Raw genomic sequence first — 21592 nt, 5'->3', positions numbered from 1 at the left:
AGGTGAAGAGTTGTATTTCCATTGCATGGATTGTCTCTTTGCCCCTGGCTCAAATTGGTGAAGCAAACTTTCATCTCAGACTAGGAAATGTTTAACGAAACCAGCTGGATCTGCCTGAAACAATGTAAGATTTTCTCATGATGCGATTAGCCTGGTGCGCTTTTGATGAGGTGTGAGAAGGAAAAACTAAACTCAACTAAAAAGAACAACTGACCCCAGTTTCCAGAACACCACCAACAAAAACTTTACATCAAAAAGCAACAGGAAACTTTTCAGAGGCTTATCATCAGGAACTAATTGACCGTCATGGGGATGGTTTCTTCACTGAGTGCATTAACATATTTGTAATTTTGACAGATTTAGAGTTCCTATATGAATAAAAGTTATAAAAGTTAAACCCATTGAATTAATAGTTCCTGTTAGGTCGCTAACGCTGAGTTCTATTCTGGACGAAGCACTGAAAGCAATCTCATGCGGATAAGAATAAAGAACGAATTGGAAACAGATGTAGTGTGTTGGTTTGACGGAGAAAGATTATAAGTTCTCCCGTAAGAATAAAATAGCTTAATATTGTTACTGTTGAGTAAAGATGAAAAGTTCGGAGTAGAAAGTATAAGAACAAAGCATCTCAGTATAAGTTGTGAAATATTAAATTTGATACACTAGAGACATTTGACATCATGTAGTGTATCTATGGTGCGCCTGCTTGGTCCAGACATGTTGTAAGCATTCTAGAACACATACATACAAACACATACATATACATACATATTCGCGCGCTTATATATGTTTATATGTATGTATATACATGTGTATATATTACATACACACACACACCTATATATATACGTATATATAAAATTCATATATATTTACACATTCATATATATATATATATATATATATATATATATATATATATATATATTGTGTGTGTGTGTATATATACATGTGTGTGTGTATATGTATATACATGTGTATATATTTTATATATTCATATATTATATATTTATATATATATATATATATATATATATATATATATATATATATATATATATATATACATACGTACATATATATATATATATATATTATAACTATGTATGTATACACACACACGTTGAACAGTAGTTGAACTGTTTAGCATTTGACTTGACCCAGAAACATGAGAGAATAGCATGAGCATCATAGTTCCTAATGCAACGATGTAAAATTACTTTGACAAAGCTATTCCCAGCATCGGATGTGAGAATGGTGAAAGAGGGAAAGACACACATGCACACACACACAAATGTATATAGACAAACAGTCAAAGATAGTGAGACAGATAGAGAGGGAAAGAGAGAGGGAGAGAGAAAGAGAGAGAAAGCCACAGAGAGAAAAAGAAGGAAAAGATGGTTTAGATAAAAAGAACTTTTACTGAGACAGTATAGTTGTACAATAACTTCTAGTTTTTTTTTTTAAATGTTTGAAGGATATTAATTAAGCGTGTCACCTTTCGCCTATGAAGCTGGAAGACAATACCATATCTGTCTTTTCCAGGAGGAAAACTACGAGTAGTTTGTCTGTTGCTTGTTTTTCTTTTATCTTTCTAGTTATTTGTAAAACAGCACAATTTACTTCGACATGGGGACAAAACTAGGAACTTTGAAAATATAGAAAGAAAACAGTTCCTCCCAGAGGACTCCAACCTTGTATTTGTGATAAATTCCGGGTGACCGTACTAGAGAGTATATCACAGATCAATTCTATGTCTTATTAAATGAGGTTAAAAATTTATTACTCAAGCAACACACGTGGTTACACACACATATACGAAGTCCATTTAACCATGGTCTTTATCTACGAAACCCACCTAAAGCATGGAAAAATCCAACTATATGAAACTGTACAAGGAGAGTACATTTTATAGTGGTCATTTGCAAACTCCAGCTTTCATTTCTCCTTAGCCCTCACGTCACACAGTTGTTAATGTTTATTTCAGTTGGGCTACGCCCTTCCAATTGCTATAGATTCGTAATGCATCTTACGGCTGTGCCTGTCACCTGGATGGCGAGGAATACTACATTGGGAGTGGTAACGACTAGGGTACTGTAGCTGACTGCTTACTGTGATCATTCGTCTTTTGGTTTCCTGTAGCTTTGCACTCTTTTACAAACCCAGTGAACATATATTGATGAAATGCGAAACATAGATATTCCAATTCATTACAGAAAATATAACAGAAAAGTCTAATTCTTCAATTGAATGTAAATCGGGCAACGCCGGGTAACTCTGCTAGTATATATATATATATTAAAAATAGAGAAGGCTGGTTTCTGGGATTAACTTAGGTTTCCCGCCCATAAAGTGTTTAGCTTTATGGCGTATCGTCAGATGCCAAAACCCTGTTAGCCCATAACTTATCAAAAATACGGAGGAAGAAATGCCTCACAACTCAAAGGTAGAATTTAGGGATTATCTCTTTTTGCTATTGGCCATCGTCTTCCGGCTGTGCCCCTATCTTGTGGGCTCCAAAAAGCTAGCAGAAACTTCTTGAAATATAAACATGGCCCGAATATCTCCGTTCTGGAGTTAAGGAAGTTTCCTGCTTCGAGTGAGTCCTTTAGGATTCTCGCGCGTTCAGCTATGCATAACTTGCAACGTTTCGTCCCGTTGATCTAGGGGCCTGAGTTCTCGAGGATTTTCCATGCGATCTAGTATGGAATCCCATCGTTTCTTAGTTGCCAGATGTGGTTGGCCAGTGATGCTACGTATCTCCTTTCCTGAACTCTAAAGAAGCAACTTGAGGTTGGAGTGACGCTGCTTGAAAGAGTTCTCGGAAATTCGAGTGTATCTCTGTGGGCGTGTGTTGTCGGTGCTGCCACCGACATCGTTGTTGTTGGAGCTGGGAATGCTAGTGTCGACGGCGCTGGAGGTGCTGGTGGCGTCGGTAATGGTATCGTCACTGCCGGTTATGGGGAAGGCACCTTACGTTGTTGCTATTGTGGTCCTCGTCACTAGTGGGAGAGTTGCAATTGCTGCAAGGGGTGCCATTAGCTGTGGTTCCGCTGGTGTTTCTGCTAGGGTCACCGTCGCCGCTGCTGCTGCTGCTGCTGATGATGATGATGCTGTTGCTATTGCTGCCATTATTGCCGTTATTGCTGGCGATGGCACTGGACCTGTTGCTGCTGCTGTAGGGACTGCCAGGTCTGTTGCTGTTGACGATAGGGAAGTTGTTGGTAATGCTGCTGCTGATGGCGAAGCTGCTGTTGTTCTTACTGCTGTCGAGCCGTCGCGGAACTGCCAGTGTTGTAACTGGTGCTGTTGTTGTTATTGCTGCTAATGTTGTTAACTGTGACGATGGTGGCGGTGTTGCTGGTTCCGTTCTCGTATCTACGGTTGCTACTGATTCTACCGGTAGTATTGCTAGGGTTTGCTCGTACTTCGCCTTCATAGACGACCCCTTTGGTTTCGCAGGGGCATCTGTTGCCGTCCCTGCATGAACATCGTGCCTCTTCCTGTGTCCTAGCGGCGCTAAGATGCTCTTAATATTGGGGGCACAGCTGAACGAGACTCTAACGCTGTGTCTGTTGAAAATGGTCCCTTACCTATGGTTCGTCGTCTGTTGTCGGTTTTGAACCATATTTTTTTATCTTCTGAGTATCACCATTAAAAAAGAAAACTAGTGGTATTTGGTCAGTTGAAGGCGGCAGAAATTCTCTTACCTAGTAGTGTGGGGGTGCCTTATCTTGCTGAAAATAAAGCTCTACATCTTCGAAGTCCTCCTGACAGAATGTTGCAGCAAGTTCAAGTAAATGGAACCAGTCACACTAAATTGAAAGAAGAATGATCCCTTTTGAAGATAAGCCACACCAAACTGTATCTCATGATGAATAAATATTACATTCTTCCGTGATCTGCAGATTTTCATGTCTCTAGTAAGTGCAATTTTGGTGGTTGAGACATTTAATTAAAATGTAATTTCATCACTCCAGACATTCATTGTTGGAAAATATGCATCTTTTAGACATTTTTCCAAGTATCACTTGTAATATCCCAACCTTCGGTTCGGATCGTCTTCATTAAGAACATGGGTTGTTTTTAGAATGTAACTTTCCCAATGACCGCACTTCAATGACAGCTCTGTAATTCTCATCTCATGACACGCAGCTCGGATTTTCTTGAATTCTAGCAATATGTTTTCCGTATCATTTCATGCCATGTGGAAATTGTCGATGACGGCAGTCTTCCGGAACATATTTTTGTGAACATTCAGACCAGTTCCATCTATTTCAAATCTATTTGGAATAATAGTGATGGTAAGCCATGTCGTTGCACTTCAACTGCGTTTTCAAATTTTCTAGTAGCATTTTAGAACAAATTTCCTTCGCTCAAAGCTTGGTCTGGCTTCCTTGATTACAGAAGTAATCAGGTTAAATTTAAGAAGAAATGTAATTTAAATCAGTAATCAGCTGTTAAAGTGCGTATACATTTTTTTGGGCACCCTGTATATCCTATATATATATATATATATATATATATATATATATATATATATAAAATATAATTCGAGACAAAACCACTATTTTAAAACCAAACAAGAAAAGACTTAATCAATACATAAAATTTTAATATAAATTAAATAAAATAAATAAAATAAATAAATAAATAAAAAATATATATATATATACGCGTATACATATGATATGATATGATATGATATATATACGCTAAACATACAAGCTGGCGTTTTTAGGAAACACATCTTATGCCTCGTTAGAAAAAGTACAGGCTGGGATTTAACCAGTTGATTTTCTCTCTATAACTAAATAATAGAAATATTTATTACTAGTTTCAGCATTCTTTTACCGTTTCATTGGAGATCGGTTATTCATATTCCTGTCTACAGTAGAAATAATAGTTTCTCAATATTTAAAGTATAGAAGGCGGCGAGCTGGCAGAAACGTTAGCACGCCGGGCGAAATGCTTAGCAGTAATTCGTCTGTCACTACGTTCTGAGTTCAAATTCCGCCATGGTCGACTTTGCCTTTCATCCTTTCGGGGTCGATAAATTAAGTACCAGTTACGCACTGGGGTCGATGTAATCGACTTAATCCGTTTGTCTGTCCTTGTTTGTCTCCTCTATGTTTAGTCCCTTGTGGGTAGTAAAGAAATAGGTATTTCGTCTGCCGCTACGTTCTGAGTTCAAATTCCGCCGAGGTCAACTTTGCCTGTCATCCTTTCGGGGTCGATAAATTAAGTACCAGTTATGCACTGGGGGCGGTGTAATCGACTTAATCCGTTTGTCTGTCCTTGTTTGTCCACTCTATGTTTAGCCCCTTGTAGGAAATAAAGAAATAAGAAACGTTAGCGCGCCGGGCGAAATGCTTAGCGGTATTTCGTCTGCCAGTTACGTACCAGTTACGCACTGGGGTCGATATAATCGACTTAGTCCGTTTGTCTGTCCTTGTTTTTCCCTCTGTGTCTAGTCCCTTGTGGGCAGTAAAGAAATAGGTATTTCGTCTGTCTTTATGTTCTGAGTTCAAATTCCGCCGAGGTCGACTTTACCTTTCATCCTTTCGGGGGTCGATAAATTAAGTACCAGTTGCGTACTGACCCCCTCCCCCAAATTTCAGGCCTTGTGCCAAGAGTAGAAAAGAATATTTAAAGTATACACGAAGTCGGTTTGAGCTAAATTTGCATAACAGTGAAAGTTCTGCCAACATGAATTATTAATTGGAGCGATAGCGTGTTAGGTTAAATAGAGGAATAAATTAAGACATGTATTTTTAGTAAACATATTTTCAGCCAGTGTTCTGACCATAGAGAAAAATAAAAACATCTTTTTCTCATTTTCTTCACCCACGCTTAAAAATTCCAATTCTCATAAGTTTAACTTATTCCTCTATATATAACCTAACATCGTGAGAACTAGAATTAATTTATAAATCAATAACTGAGTCCTCATCTATCTGTCTATATTTACGTCAAAAGTGCACTGCTCTTTTTCATGCTCTAACAATTTTCTTTGGTTATTTTTCTGCCTCCATTTATTAGGTTTGTCATATGCATTTCTATATTTTCAGATGAAATATTGTCACATATCATCAAATTTCATGCTGTACTGATCGTTGGGGTAGAGAGCCAACAGAAATAGCAGTTTAGGATTTCAAACAAAACATTGTTTTCTAAATAGAGGCTGAGTAATTTCAATTTATTCACCTGTGTAAAACTGTTTGAAATAAGTGCCAACCACTAAATCTTCATATACTAAATCTCCTCTACATTTTGAAGCTGTCAATTCAATGTATTTATTCTCTCCATACATACATACATACATACATACATACATACATACATACATACATACATACATGCATGCATGCATGCATGCATGCATGCATACATACATACATACATACATACATACATACATACATACATACATACATACATACATGTGAGTTACTACCTCCCTATGCGATACAACGTTGTCACTAAAACAGTATACAACGTCATATGGAAAAGATATTGTCTTGGAATAAATATTGGTAATCCTCCTGTTATACTATTCGTACACAAACATGAGAACAAAGGATACTGGTGGAACATTCGCATCAAAACTTCTGTCAAGTGTAGTGGCTGTGTGGTAAAAAGCTTGCTTCTCAACCACATGGTTTTTGGTTCAGTCCCACTGCGTGATACCTTGAGCAAGGGTCTTCTAATATAGTCCTGTGCTGACTAAAGCCTTGTCAGTGGATTTGGTAGACGGAAACTGGAAGAAACCCATCGTATATATTTATATACGTATCTATTTATATATAAAATGTGACCTCGTGTGTACCGTTGGCGATCTTTTTCCCTCTGTCTTCCCTTCTCTGGATCTTTCCTTCTCCTATGTTTTCGACGAAGAGCTTCGCTCGAAACGTTAAACCCTCCTTCAATTAAAACTATATTTGTTCCACGTCCTCGCGTTGTTGTGTTTTTTTGTGCTTTCTTGTTTGGATTAACTATATATGTATGTATGTATGTATGCAGGTGTGTGTATGTGTGTGTGTGTGTGCGCGCGCGCGTATGTATGTATATATATATGCATGTATGAAAGAGAGAGAGAGAGTCCCACCACCGCTTGGCAGCTTGTTCAACTAAAACCCTCAAGGCGGTACCCCAACATGGCTACAGTCAAATGACTGAAACAAGTAAAAGGTAACAGGCAGGATATTGTTGTTTGAGACAGACCAAGAAAAAAGTATGTACCGTTAGAGAGGTCAGCTGTCCTGCTTGATATGACTGTCTCTGAAAATCAAAGAGAAAGAGGATAACTATTGACTACTGCTTCGTAACCTCCAGCTTCCTTATCCGGATTACAAATTTATATGTATGCCAATAATAATTGGTGCACTTGGTTTTGTGAGTAAATACCTAATTAATAGTCTTGATAAACTTGGACTTTCAGAAGAAGTTACACACACCTACATTATGAATATAAAGACTTTTATGACCAGGGAAAAAAAAAAAACTCATGATTAAAATTACTGTACTTACATTTTTCGAATTATCAAATTCAAATCCAATTTAATTCAGATTACAATTTGTTAATTCGAAAGATAAAACTATAATTATAATATATTATTGAATATTTTTCAAATTCCTAATTATTTAATGTTACATTTCTTTTAATGGTTTCTTAATACTCTATTTTGTTAGTACTTCAGTACAATTTTTTTATGTACACATATAAATATACAGCACGTGTGTGTGTGTGTGTATGGTTAAGAAGCTCGCTTCGCTGCAACATGATTACGGGTTCAGTCCCTCTGTGTGGCACTTTTGGAGAGTAAAAAGCAGGAATGCGCCTTTTGCTGGATATACATGTGGAAATCCGTTAAAGTATGCAGAATTCTTACAAAAAAACATTTATAAAACGAGAAGAATTAATGCACACGCTTTCATCCAAATGACAACCATTATTTTTGTGAATTAGGTGTTGAGTGTCTCATATACATACGCATGCCATTAGGTGGGTGACTGTGAGAGCACTGCAGTGTTAACAGAGCCAAACACCTGATGACGTGCAAGTACACAGCTACTGTGGATCATACTTATATAATATCTGTATAAGACTATGTATATGTGAAACACTCAACAACTAACAGCTAATGCTAATGCACAGAAAGAATTGCTGTGATTTTGGCTTAAAGCCTGTTCATTTCATCTTGTAATATAAATTATATATATATATATATCCCGGACCGGGCTGCGTGTTGTGTTCTCGAGCAAGGCACTTTATTTCACGTTGCTCCAGTTCACTCAGCTGTAGAAATGAGTTGCGACGTCACAGGTGCCAAGCTGTATCGACCTTTGTCTTTCCCTTGGATAACACTGGTGGCGTGGAGAGGGGAGGCTGGTATGCATGGGCGACTGCTGGCCTTCCATAAACAACCTTTCCCGGACTTGTGTCTAGGAGGGTAACTTTCTAGGTGCAATCCCATGGTCATTCATGACCGAAGGGGGTCTTTACCCTTTATATGTATGTATGTATGTATGTATGTATGTATGTATGTATGTATGTATGTATGTATAAATGAGATAAACGGAAAATGGAATTAAGGAGATTCTTCATTAATCACAACGATCATTTCGACTCATCTCGCATCGATATCACACGGGTGACATACTATACAACCGGTACATTCTTCGGTACAGATGTGCCTCGTTAGGTGATTTTTTAAAAGGTGCCTCGTTCAATAAAGTCGGTTTCACTTGGTTCGATGGTAAAGCATGTCGTTATTTGCCTGTAGGTGGTTTGTCAATAGGATTCGTGATTCCGCATATATATATATATATTATTAGTGAATTGAAGAAATTCAATTATCCGCACCAACGCACGGTTGCAACACCATATGGTTGTACCTCCAACCGTGCTGTCTTCTGCTGTGATTTTTGCTACCAAGGTATCGGTTAAACTTTTGATTAATCTGCAACAAGATTATTCATCTTTCTATTTCACAAAATATGGCGGTGCCCCAGCATGGCCACAGCTCATAAGCTGAAACTGGAAAAAAAAATCAATATATATATATATATATATATATATATATATAGATAGATAGAATTATAATAAGGGGTCCTGAGAAACAGCACCTACACAAGTAAACGCCAAAAGACTCTAAAGCACCATTTTAAAGTTACACTCCATTAGCACAAGGTAGAAAGCGGGCAAATGAATAAATTGAATTTAGTAAAAGGTTGACGTTGATTCTAGATCCTCCGATTTCTGGTTTAGTAATACAAATTACTTAACCGTCTCCAAAAGAATATACCGGAAGTATCCAAATATAAATATATATATATACATACCCATACAAATACATCCGCACGTATACAAATATATGCATACATCCACACTTATATATGAGGCAAACCCAATTATTCATCTCAACAACGTGCATATTTGATCAAGATTATACCGCAGTAAATATCAGGACCGGGTGAATAAATAAATATATATGCATACATAATTAAGGATAAAATCAATTCATGATCTTATCAGTGGCTAGCATGTAATAACATCATATATATGGAGAGAGAGAGAGAGAGAGAGAGAGAGAGAGAAAGAGCGAGAGGAGAGAGAGGAGAGAGAGAGAAGAGTAAGAGAGAGAGAGAGAGAGAGAGAACCTATCTTTTGTATTCCCCGCCACTGCTTGAAATCACCGCATTGATTTATTTATGTTCTTTTGAGAAAACTTAGCAATGGTACTCGATAGAATAAGCACCAAACATAGATTGGTTCGATTCAACGTTGAAGGTGTTGTCCCAAAGAGGCAATACTCTAATGACGCAGGAAGTAAAAGATAAAAGGCAGAAAACATATATTTAGAAAAAATATACACATATATATATTATTTTACGTATATGTGTATGCATATATATGTCCGTTAATGTGTATACCTAACAGTCTCTACGGTAGCCGAGTGGACATAGAAATACGTATATTACTGCGCACGCGTGCATCTGTGTATGCGTGCGCGTGTTAGTATTTTGGGCAGAAATGAATTTGTTTAGATCTCTTTAAAGGAAATTAGATTCTGGGAAGGTAAATTATGATTAATATTTTCTTGTCCTCTCAAATTATTGATCTTTATTCATACACATAGAGGACAGTGTCTTTAGGAAAAGAGAATTTGAGGGGATTGCAATTGTGGAATAAGAAGAATTTGACGAATAGTTTATTGGGATTCCAAGAAAGAGAGACACAACGCTGATAATCAGTACATACAATTAATCTATTACAAATGTTCGAACTGGATATCACGTGTAAATAAATTATCGAAGTACTTGACTGGTTCTTTCAGAAAAGGCTGAAGGAAAACTACGTTATATATTTATTTACTTTGAAATTTATTGATCGTTATCTCATATAGTTAATGTATTGCAAATGTTCATACCCACTAGCTTTACGGTACCACGTTTAAACAAATTAAATCGTTAAACCGATTCAAACTATGTATTAAAAAAACGGCAACAAGAAAATAGCTAACAAAGTGTCAGACATTTTCAGTCGTCTCCCTTCAAAAATGATAAACAATGCAAATAATAAACTGCAGAATTTATCCCACGCTTAAAAAAAGAATTCGAACTTGGAATTTGATGTACAAAAATACGAAAAAAAAAAGGTATGTGCAAAGGAAGGCATTACAAGAAACAAATGAAAATGAGGGTAACTTAACTATAGAGTCGGACTTAACTGCTAACGTTCATCTTACAGCTAATATAGAAAATACATAAATGAACAGCCGCAAACATGATATTCCTTTATAAAATTTAGACGCAACTTTGATCTTAATATAATGTTGATTCCGAACAGGGCACCTAATTTAAGAATATAAACGTTCTGGGGTCGATTCTTCTACTAAAATTATTCAAGGCAGTACCCCAGCATGGCCACAGTATAATGATGGGAAAAAGAAAAAGATATAAAATAAAAAAATTCTCAAGGCTAAAAGAATATTAAGAACCGAAGCAGGGTGTGTGAAACAAAGAATATATAACTAAAAACATCAATGACAAAAAGAGAAGAAAATAGAAACACAGAGAACGTCAACGCAGTGGTGAATAAAAAAGTAATGACACTTAAGCTTCAGGGACCCAAACCCTGGAGGGGTACGAGAATCAACTATATTTCGATGAATGAATTTTCTTGCACTCTCAGATATAGTAGTGTTTTGCTTTCCGAGATCCTGAAGCGTGCCCACTCGATCAGGTATGTTTCATAAACTCAGTCGTTTGTGAAACCGAAATCACCGCAGTACTCCAAGATAACGTAACTGAAAAGAAAAATTATGTCAGTTTATGCGAAGGCAATTTTAAAAGACGTTATGTAAACTGCCAGGGACTAAGTTGGCTATCAATGTATAGGATCTGAAGACCAACTGCACATCACGTAGAATCAACTGGAGAATCGTGGGGAAATCCACATCATACGTAAATGGTTCAAAGAGATTCAAGCTATGTGTAGCTGAATGTACATTCTCTTTTGAGCGAAGAATTCCACCACACTATTTAATTCCAGCCGCGAAATTTCTTGCAAACGTAAGCGTATGAACAAATTTCTTCTGTCGAACTGGAGGTTTGAGCGGCTGTCTATCAAACTTTGGTCTTCTCCCAGTTGAATAATTCTACCCCAGTTAGATTAATTATGATTTCTAAGGACATAAGGTACGCAACACTTGGGATTCTTTCTTTTCTTTTTTCGTTTTTATTCATTCTTTGTCTTCTCGTTCCACTTTTTGCCCCAACCTCCTTTCTCTTGTGTTTTTTGATAGACCAGCTCCTGATTTTCGAATAAGACTAATCATGTTGATCGAACCCGAAGGCACAAAACACGATATATAAATCTGCCGGATTATCATGTTTCAATGGTGTGAAAATATTAGTAGATCTTATCTGAATAGATCTTATCTACGCACTATATTTACCTCACACTAGATGGAGTACTTTTATATTGATCCTATCTATAACGGAACAGTAAATTGTGTGTGTGCGTGTGTTTGTGTGTGGTGTGTGTGTGTGTGTGTGTGAGTGTGTGTGTGTGTGTGTGTGAGTGTGTGTGTATAAATATGTATATATATATATATATATGCATGTATATATACATAATACATACATATATGTATATTTTGGACCTCGGAGCTCCCAGAAACAGCTGAGCTGTTTGATTTGTAATACATTTCTTCAACCCCTTTAATCCTCTATATCATTTGTATCCTGTGTAAGTCGGACCTTTTTGTATGTAAACAAATATACAGTTTGGGGGATTTCATGTATTAATATAGTAAAACTTCATACATCGATCTGTCTAACTTGCTTATCCCTATATCTATTTCTATGTGTGTATATATGTACGTATAACTATACATGCATATACATACGTATGTATGTGTGTATACATATATGCATGTGTGCATGTATATATATGTATATGTGTATATGTATATATATAATATATATATATATATATATATATATATATATATATATATGCATGTACATATCTTTTATCTTTTATTCTTTTATCTCAAACTGTGGGAGGACAAACACAACCACAAGTACACACATAAACGTCGGGCTTCCACACAGTTTCTTTCCTTATGTCATAAATTCTCTTCTAAATACCAAATGTCACTCACAACGGGTGAGTTTTCTGCCTGGAAGAAAGTATTCATAACTTTGAATACATTCATAAAACACTGTGAATTAGAAACTTCAAGAAGAACAGATGAGAAGAATTACATATAGTACTATTTTAAACTCCTGAAAAGAATTGTAGCTGTAACAAAGATTTTAAGTGGTTTGACATTTAGAGGTCATGAAAAGGAATAGGCAAATAATGGAAACTTTATGAGGACAATCAGATTTTTTGCTTCGTAATGGCAGATGAGGCCAGGTTGAGTTTTACAAGGTATTTAAATTTGTTCACTGTTTCATACTTTTATCTATTCAGCATAATACGTGATGCAACATTGTTATTGTAACTTTTCATTAGAATGTTACATTTTCTGAATAGATTTCCTCATCGATATAGTTTTAGCGCCACTTCAAGTTCAGTGGTGAGTTCCTTAAGTTCTATTTCCTGCCTTCCATTGGGTAACGTCAGTGAACAGAGATCACAAAGGAGACGTTCTTCGCAGGAAATGGATTTGTGGGAATCTCATGTTTTTGGTGTGATATTTTTCAAACAAAGCACTAGCCGAAAACATCTTTTAGAAAATATTCATGAATATTCGAATATTCAAATAATTCCTGACTGGGTTCTCTCTCCTTTGGTTCATGTCTGCAAATACGGCACTAGTTTTGCTGTTACACGACCCATTTTCAACCTTATTTTGATACTCATGTGGCACAAACGTTTATCTGTAGTTCGGAAACTACAGACATATAGTAACGATTTTCCCGGACAACAGCCGGCACTTTCAGAAAGTGATCGTCATCTGCTGTCATAGAAGGTCGTCTACGGCCCAATAATCTTTCCTACAAGTCAGTTGCAACATTAGACAAGTTTCTGTAAAACTTTTCTTCCAATTTGAATCAGAATTTCATACAAACAGGTTGGTCTTTCGAATCTTTCGTTATTCAGTTTGTGATGGGTCAGAAAGTGCGCTGAACATACGTTCCTTCTAGCAAGAGTGAATTGAGGTTAAGTGACGTAGCGTGATGCAGCTCTTATTAGATTGCGTGTTAAACTCACTCATAGCATTACAGTCACGAGTACGCTGCATCGGCTTGTTCGATTTCTAGTAAAACAGTTCTCGTAGTATGTAAAGTGATATATACTTATACACACATACATACTCACCTACTTGCAGCAGTTTTGCAGAAGTACTGAAAGGAATTAATCACAGCAATAAACGGAACATGATTTGGAAAGTAGGAAATAGCATACCCGCATTGAATGAAGAAACAAGTATAAATAAGTAAGAATACATGAATGTTAGCACTTAACAGATATCTGTCTGTTAGATAAGCAATATAATTTCGATTAAAATTGATTATTCTGTAAACTATATTTATTATTAGTTTAAATTACTATAAAAGCCAATGAACTGCCTATGATATCGAATAAACTGCTAAGCAAATCATTTTTCTTCGTTCTGTCAGGCTGTCACATAGCGACAATCCTAGAAATATAGCGGAACACAGTGCGATAAGCAATATAGATTACGAAGTCACATTTTGGTGGGAAGATATATTATTTTGCTTGTCTTTCTCAGTCTGTTGATATAACAACAGGCACAATGTTATAGTCTATTGTTGAGACACAGTACACAATAATAAATGTGATTTTGCAATACAAGAGAAACGGTCAAGTGAATAAAGTACAATCTAAACCACCTAGAGATCATTAATTTGTATTTTGTCAACACCATTGTGACACCTAGAGATCATTAGTTTGTATTTTGTCGACAATAATATATTATGATGTAGGAGTGGAAAGACTTTAAATCTGACATTTCGTTAATTTACGTTGCTAAGTTCAAATTACTTTATCGGATAATAGGAGGAAGCAATGAGAAAACAGTGTTGTATTCTTCCTCTCAATCATTGCATGACTGAGCCTTTAAGTGATGCGAATCAGTAGAATCGCAGGCTCAAACTTAGCAGTTCTATGATGTGAGATTTGTGATCCAACAAACAAATCTGTTGGGAGGGATTTAATTGCTAAATTAAACTCGTCAAGGCATATAAATAAGTTCATTCTACGTTCTATAGATTTGGCTATATCTATTTTTACGCCGACTGTTAGCAATATACCTGCAAAACGCATTTTCTTTTTATTCTTCATAGCTTGTGTATAAAATTACAAAATGGAACATGCAATGGGAAGTGATAGAATCTAACATTTTGAACAGAATCCACGTCGCTTCTTGGTATATAAATATATTTTATTTAGGAAATTTTATTTTTAAACTTATTTTTGCCGATTTTGACCAGAAAGAGTTTGTTCTAATTTTGGTTGTTCCTATTATATACTATATAATAATATAGTATATACATAAGCATGAAACAATTCAGACTAATCTGTACTCTTCCAATATTACACACACTCACACACATATATACTCATATAATGCTATATATCTATTAATTGCTGGTAGGGACACCGTACGTAGTTTTGCAACCATAATATGTTACTAGGTATATTAAAGTTTTATAAGTTAATACTGTGTCCTACTTTTCTGTTAGTAGTGCGTTGCTTTCATTTTTAAGTTTGTCCCTACAGATCTTCTTTAGCATTTAGAGCCAGCACTAAAAGTTATGACATTTTGTATACAAATACCTCTATGTAAGCAATGCGATCGAAGCTAGCAACATAGGAAAGAGTATATTTGCATATTTCAAGAGTTATTGCTCTTTCTTGAGCACCACATCTAACCCATTAACTATCCACGAATACATTGCTTAAATAGCCACTTTACTTTCCGGTGATAGACCAATTTATGTATTAAACACATTCCTGGCAACTGATACGTATATATTGATTGCTGGTAGGGTGCCGCTATTTCGTACCTGTTGCTAGGAATGTTTAATACGTAAATTGATCTTTCAGATTGTGTTATACTGCTAAACGTAGTGCCTATTTAAGCAATGTATTCGTGGATAGTTGATGGGTTGGATGTAGTGCTGAAGAAGGAACAACAAATCTTAAAATATGCATATACATCCATTACATATTTCTCTGTCTTCGATAGCATTGTTTACATAAACATATTCGTATACAAAACATCATAATTTTCAGTGCTGGGTCTAAGTTCTGTAAGAAAAGAAAATCTGTCGAGATAAACTTATATATATATATATCTATATTGGTAAAAACGGTAAAATAACAAAAGAAAGAAAGAGACCTCAATATTATGTAAATAGAGGAAATTTATCTGTAAAATAATATATGACAATTATTCAATAGCCAAGATAAAACTCTGAGTTTCGGATGCCGACGGTGGAAATCCACACCACCATCTCTTCGAAGAGATGGTGTGGATTTCCACCTCGGCATCCGAAACTCAGTTTTATCTTGGCTATTGAATAATTGTCACATATTATTTTACAGACATATATATATATATATATAAAGGGTAAAGACCCCCTTCGGTCATGAATGACAATGGGATTGCACCTAGAAAGTTACCCTCCTAGACACAAGTCCGGGCAAGGTTGTTTATGGAAGACCAGCAGTCGCCCATGCATACCAGTCTCCCCTCTCCACGCCACCAGTGTTATCCAAGGGAAAGACAAAGGTCGATACAGCTTGACACCAGTGACGTCGCAACTCATTTCTACAGCTGAGTGAACTGGAGCAACGTGAAATAAAGTGCTTTGCTCAAGAGCACAACACGCAGCCCGGTCCGGGATTCGAGCTCACAACCTCACGATCGTAAGCTCGACCTCACGATCGTAAGCTCGACCTCACGATCGTAAGCTCGACGCTCTAACCACTGAGCCATGCGCCTTCACATATATATATATATATACATATATATATAATATATATATATATATATATATATATATAATATATATATATATATATATATATATATATATATATATATATATAATATATATATATATATATATATATTATATATATATATATAATATATATATATATATATATATATATATATATATATATATATATATATATATATTATATATATATATTATATATATATATATATAGGAGTAGAAGTATAGATGCATATATATTACAGAATTTGTCCAAATATGTATTAATGAGCTGGCACAAGTACACACCAATTCGTGAAGGTATTTGGTTTTTATTTTATGTATATCTAAGAGTGGATTGTATATGTAAGGGAATAAAGATAATGGCCGCTACAGACAGAATCTTAATCATCAGATGTGTGTTTGTGCGCGCGCGCATAGGTTCGGGGAGAGTTAATTAACCATTATAACGATTTCTAATATTTTCTACTTTAAATCAAAAATTTATATATCTGAAATGCATTGATTGACAACAAATATATGTGTCTAGGTTATGTTGACAAATTTCGCAATGTTTTATTATTGCAGGCTCCACCCACTTGTTCTTCCCGCCCCGAAACAACCTTTCGTTGTCGTTTTCATCCACTACAACTTCTATTCCATTTCTTCTTACATTTCTGAACAGGTTTATTTTTATATTTTATTATTTACGAGCCTACATTTATACATCTGTATAAACATATCTATATACACATTCTGTATACAATCACTTGCTGCTTTCAACTTCAGTTTCTACTGCAGTAGGATGTTTTTCTATGTTTGGCCCAACAGGATTCATCGTATTCATACTGCTTCTCTGCCACATTTACCGTCTTTTGCTTTCGCCCCACCCCCTATTATCTCCACTAAAACATGAAAACCTTTTCCAATCTATTTTCTTTATTTACACACACACACACACACACACACACACACACACACACACACACACACACACACATACACACACACACACACGCACACACGCACGCACTTACACACACGAACATATACACACACAAATATCTACTTGAATATGCATATTGATATGTATATGTGTATTGAAAAACGCATATATATATATTTATATATAGACACACATACATATACATACGCATATATACATATATACACATATAATGCTATATATATGTATGTATTATATATACACATAATGATATATATATATATATATATATATATATATATATATATATATATATATATATATATATATATTATGTTACACAGACGCGCACACGCATACACACACGTGAACATGCATGTACAAATCATATTTACGGCAACCACTTTTTAAATAGTATCTGGTTAAACTGGAAATCATATTAACCTGACGAAATCTGAGTTGAGAGAATAACGCTTGGCGTTGATTCCCACCGCGACCTTTGAGTATCAATGTTATTGGAGAGCATATTCCGGCTGCGGTACAGGAGTGCAACGCAGACAGACACACACACGTACGACGCACACACGCGCGCGCATACTCACTCACTGACACACATACACACACGCATACTCACTCACTGACATACACACAAACTCAACAAAAGATATGTAGCGGCACAAGCAGTCAGCCCCATACTGGATGAGATCTCGCGGCAGCCATTGCTATCTCCGAGACTGGAGCAAGACCTCACGTGCACCCATTTGCCATGCGCGAGATCACAACGAGGCTCGGGGTGTCATCCTAGGGTGTGGACACCTCAAAGATAATATAATACATAGTATAATTGTTGATTGCATTATGAAACTATCAGGAAATTATTTCCTCTTATGAAATATTGTATCAGTTGTTATGTGATATAATTCACGCTGCACAACTACTTGTCTCGTGATATGTATTGGGTAGATGGTAGGAAAATGGGTAGAAAGAGAAAAATAAGGGTGGAAGGCTAGCAACATTTTGCTGCACTCAACCTGTTTGTAATAGGTTTTGTACTTTCTTTATTGAAGTATATATACTTTCTAGCACTCCGCAATCTCCGCTATTAAATATGTCGCTTAATAGCCGTTGAGATTCCACTCTATTTTATAGCATCGCTTCAAGGTAGAGCAATTATCTAAAGAAAATACATGAGGCTATGAGTGAGACAGGAATTAGAACTTAGAACAAACTTAAAGATTACTGGTTTGCTGGCGAGTTTTCAACACACGCAAATTTACATCTTCGTTGAAATTTGAAACTGACACAAATTCTGAACCTTCATCAGTTGACACAAAGAAGCATGAGAATTGCAAAAGACAGAAATCTGATGAAGGCAGTGGAGAAGTGATCTATCCGTCAAAGATTCTGGGGTAACAACGCTAGTGGTATAGAAATTCAAAATATTTTTGCCAAGCTAGCTGAGCATAAGAACATCTAGAATATCGTAGTTAGTGACATATGGTTATGGCAATGTAGAAATACGTATGGAATAGAAAATATAATTTCCGGTGGTGAGGTAGGCTCTGCAGCAATTGAGGAAATCGAATGATTCAGGAAAATGTAAAATGGCTTAATTAAGAGTGAAGGACTCCTAATGAATAAAATTTGTGTTGTATTGTTGGTCAGTAACCATAGTTTCCGTACATATAGTGTAAGGAAGTTAAAGGAATATATTATTAACATTTTAATGTAAAAAGTGAGTTAACGTTTTCGACGTTAGTTCTTCATCAGTCGAAAAGAAGGAGAAAAGTATTGAGAGGGTGAGAATACGAAATATATAATAAAAAAGCAAGAGGAAAGACAGGAAGAATGCGGAAGATTAGAAATCATTGAAGAATGCTGCTCGATGAGGGGAGTTGGTACATAAAGTTGCGGGTAAATGCATGTATCAAAGTGTATCTGCGTACGGAAGTAGGAAAAGGGGAAATGTGTATGTCATTTTAGCTTAGATTCTATTTATGATTAGCGATGTATGCAAGTATAGAAGTATGCTGGCGTTAGTTAGTAAGAGTAAATATGCGTGTAATCGTAAGGTGGATAACGCGGGGGATATATGTGAGGAGATGAGATCGTGTACGCGTGTGAGCAAATAAAAATATTAATAAAGCACAGTGTTAACACCTTCGAATTCGGTTGACCAAGATTTCATCACCTGGAAATGCCTCTCCAAGGTGTAAGACTGGGTAAATACGCGCGTGCGTATGCATTATATCAAAAGTTTAGTCTACTCAGAGTTTCAACATGGCCTGAGCTGTTTACGACTGTATGGAAGGAAAATTATTTTCAGTTTATATAAAAATATCTTCACCTTAGAAGGGTGTGTGCGTGGATAAGGTGATAAGCGCCTGAAATCTAAATGATTTATATATTGTAATTATGAGTTATTGTTAAGACTTGTGTAATTATGAGAAACCCTTAATCTTTTATTTAAGAAACCAGTAGATATAATTGAAACTATTAGAGAAAGGTTAATCTATTGGAGATTACCTTCGCATTGATTTCAACGATAAAACTTAATTGATATTATTAGAGAGAAGTTTACTTTTGAGATGTGCTATTATTCGAGCTCAGAGGTTAACTTTCTACAAAACGACTGTTAGCTCTTGAATATTTACAAATTTGAAAAAAACGTACTGATACATACATAAGCATTCAGAATATAAATACACGTATCTATCCACACCAACATACACATTCACCCCTACACACAGATACACACACACACACACACACACACACACACACACACACACACACACACATACACACATATATATATATACACACATATACATATATGTATATATTACATATCTATATACATACATATATATACACACACAAATATATACACCAACATACACACACATATAAATATATATGCACATACTCATACACACATACAGAAAACCACATACCCTACAAACATTTACATACAAACATATACACAGATAACTTAGATATTGACGTGTTAGGTGACTTTATCAGTTAAAGTTGTTCAAAGTATTTTGAATTGCTTTAACCGAGGAAGGCTTACATAATGGATACATTTCCCATTATATATATCGTACATCTGAAACGTACGTATTAAATGATTTCAAAATATCACTATTTGGGTTGATTTCATTATCTCAATTATTACGACTCGATGTCAGTCCAAACTAAGCGTCTTGACTTCACTTATGTGGATACTCTAACAATCATTTGGAGTAGTTTCTTTTAATTGACTGGAGCCTAAAATTATGGTACCGTGGAGCATTTACTCGTATTAACTTAACACGATATTTATATATATATATATATATGTATTCACGCGCGTGTATGTGTGCATGTGAGCGTGCGCGCGCACGTGTGTGTATACACACATACATATATATATATTTATATACATATATGTGTAGTTGAAGAATTGGTGTAACCATGATGTTCGAGTGATCTGATGAGTTAGCTTTCTTTATCTGCACTGATTTCTAAATATACAATTGTTTTGTTTTGGAGAGATTTATATAAAACTTTAACTTTCATTATAGTAGTATCTATGGAAGAGTGGCGGGATTATTATCTGTATAGACTTAAAGATTGGTCGCAATTTAGCATATAATTTAAGTTATTGCAGTTTACTATTAATACCGATACAATGTACATTGTTTATATGTTTCTTTCTTGTAGTTTTATTAAAGTTAGTGTTTAATCCTGCCTGTAAATAGATAGATTGAAAGAATGTGGCCTTCACTTTTATACTACGGAAGACGGCAGGGATTATAATTTTTGTATGACCAAATGGATTTGTCGCTGTTTAGTCACGTATTTAGGAGTTGGTTGTAATGTACTTATTGAATTTATTTATCGATACGGTTGAACACTGGGTAAATGTGTTTGAAAGCTGTGGTTTCAACACTTATTTTAGTGCTGGTGATACCGCCGGATTGAATGGTACTGCCCAGGTGTCGAAACCCAAATGATATCCGTCGGGCAGCTGATGATGGAGGTATGTTGGATTGTTGGTATTGTTGTGGAATAGTATTATAACACATCATTTTGATATATATATATATATATATATATATATATATATATATATATATATATATATATATATATATATGCTATAATATA

Source organism: Octopus sinensis, linkage group LG16 (assembly GCF_006345805.1).
Source record: "Octopus sinensis linkage group LG16, ASM634580v1, whole genome shotgun sequence".
NCBI classification, from domain to species: Eukaryota; Metazoa; Mollusca; class Cephalopoda; order Octopoda; family Octopodidae; genus Octopus; species Octopus sinensis.
The sequence above is the reverse complement of the archived record's forward strand: the minus strand, read 5'-3'. Positions refer to the sequence as shown.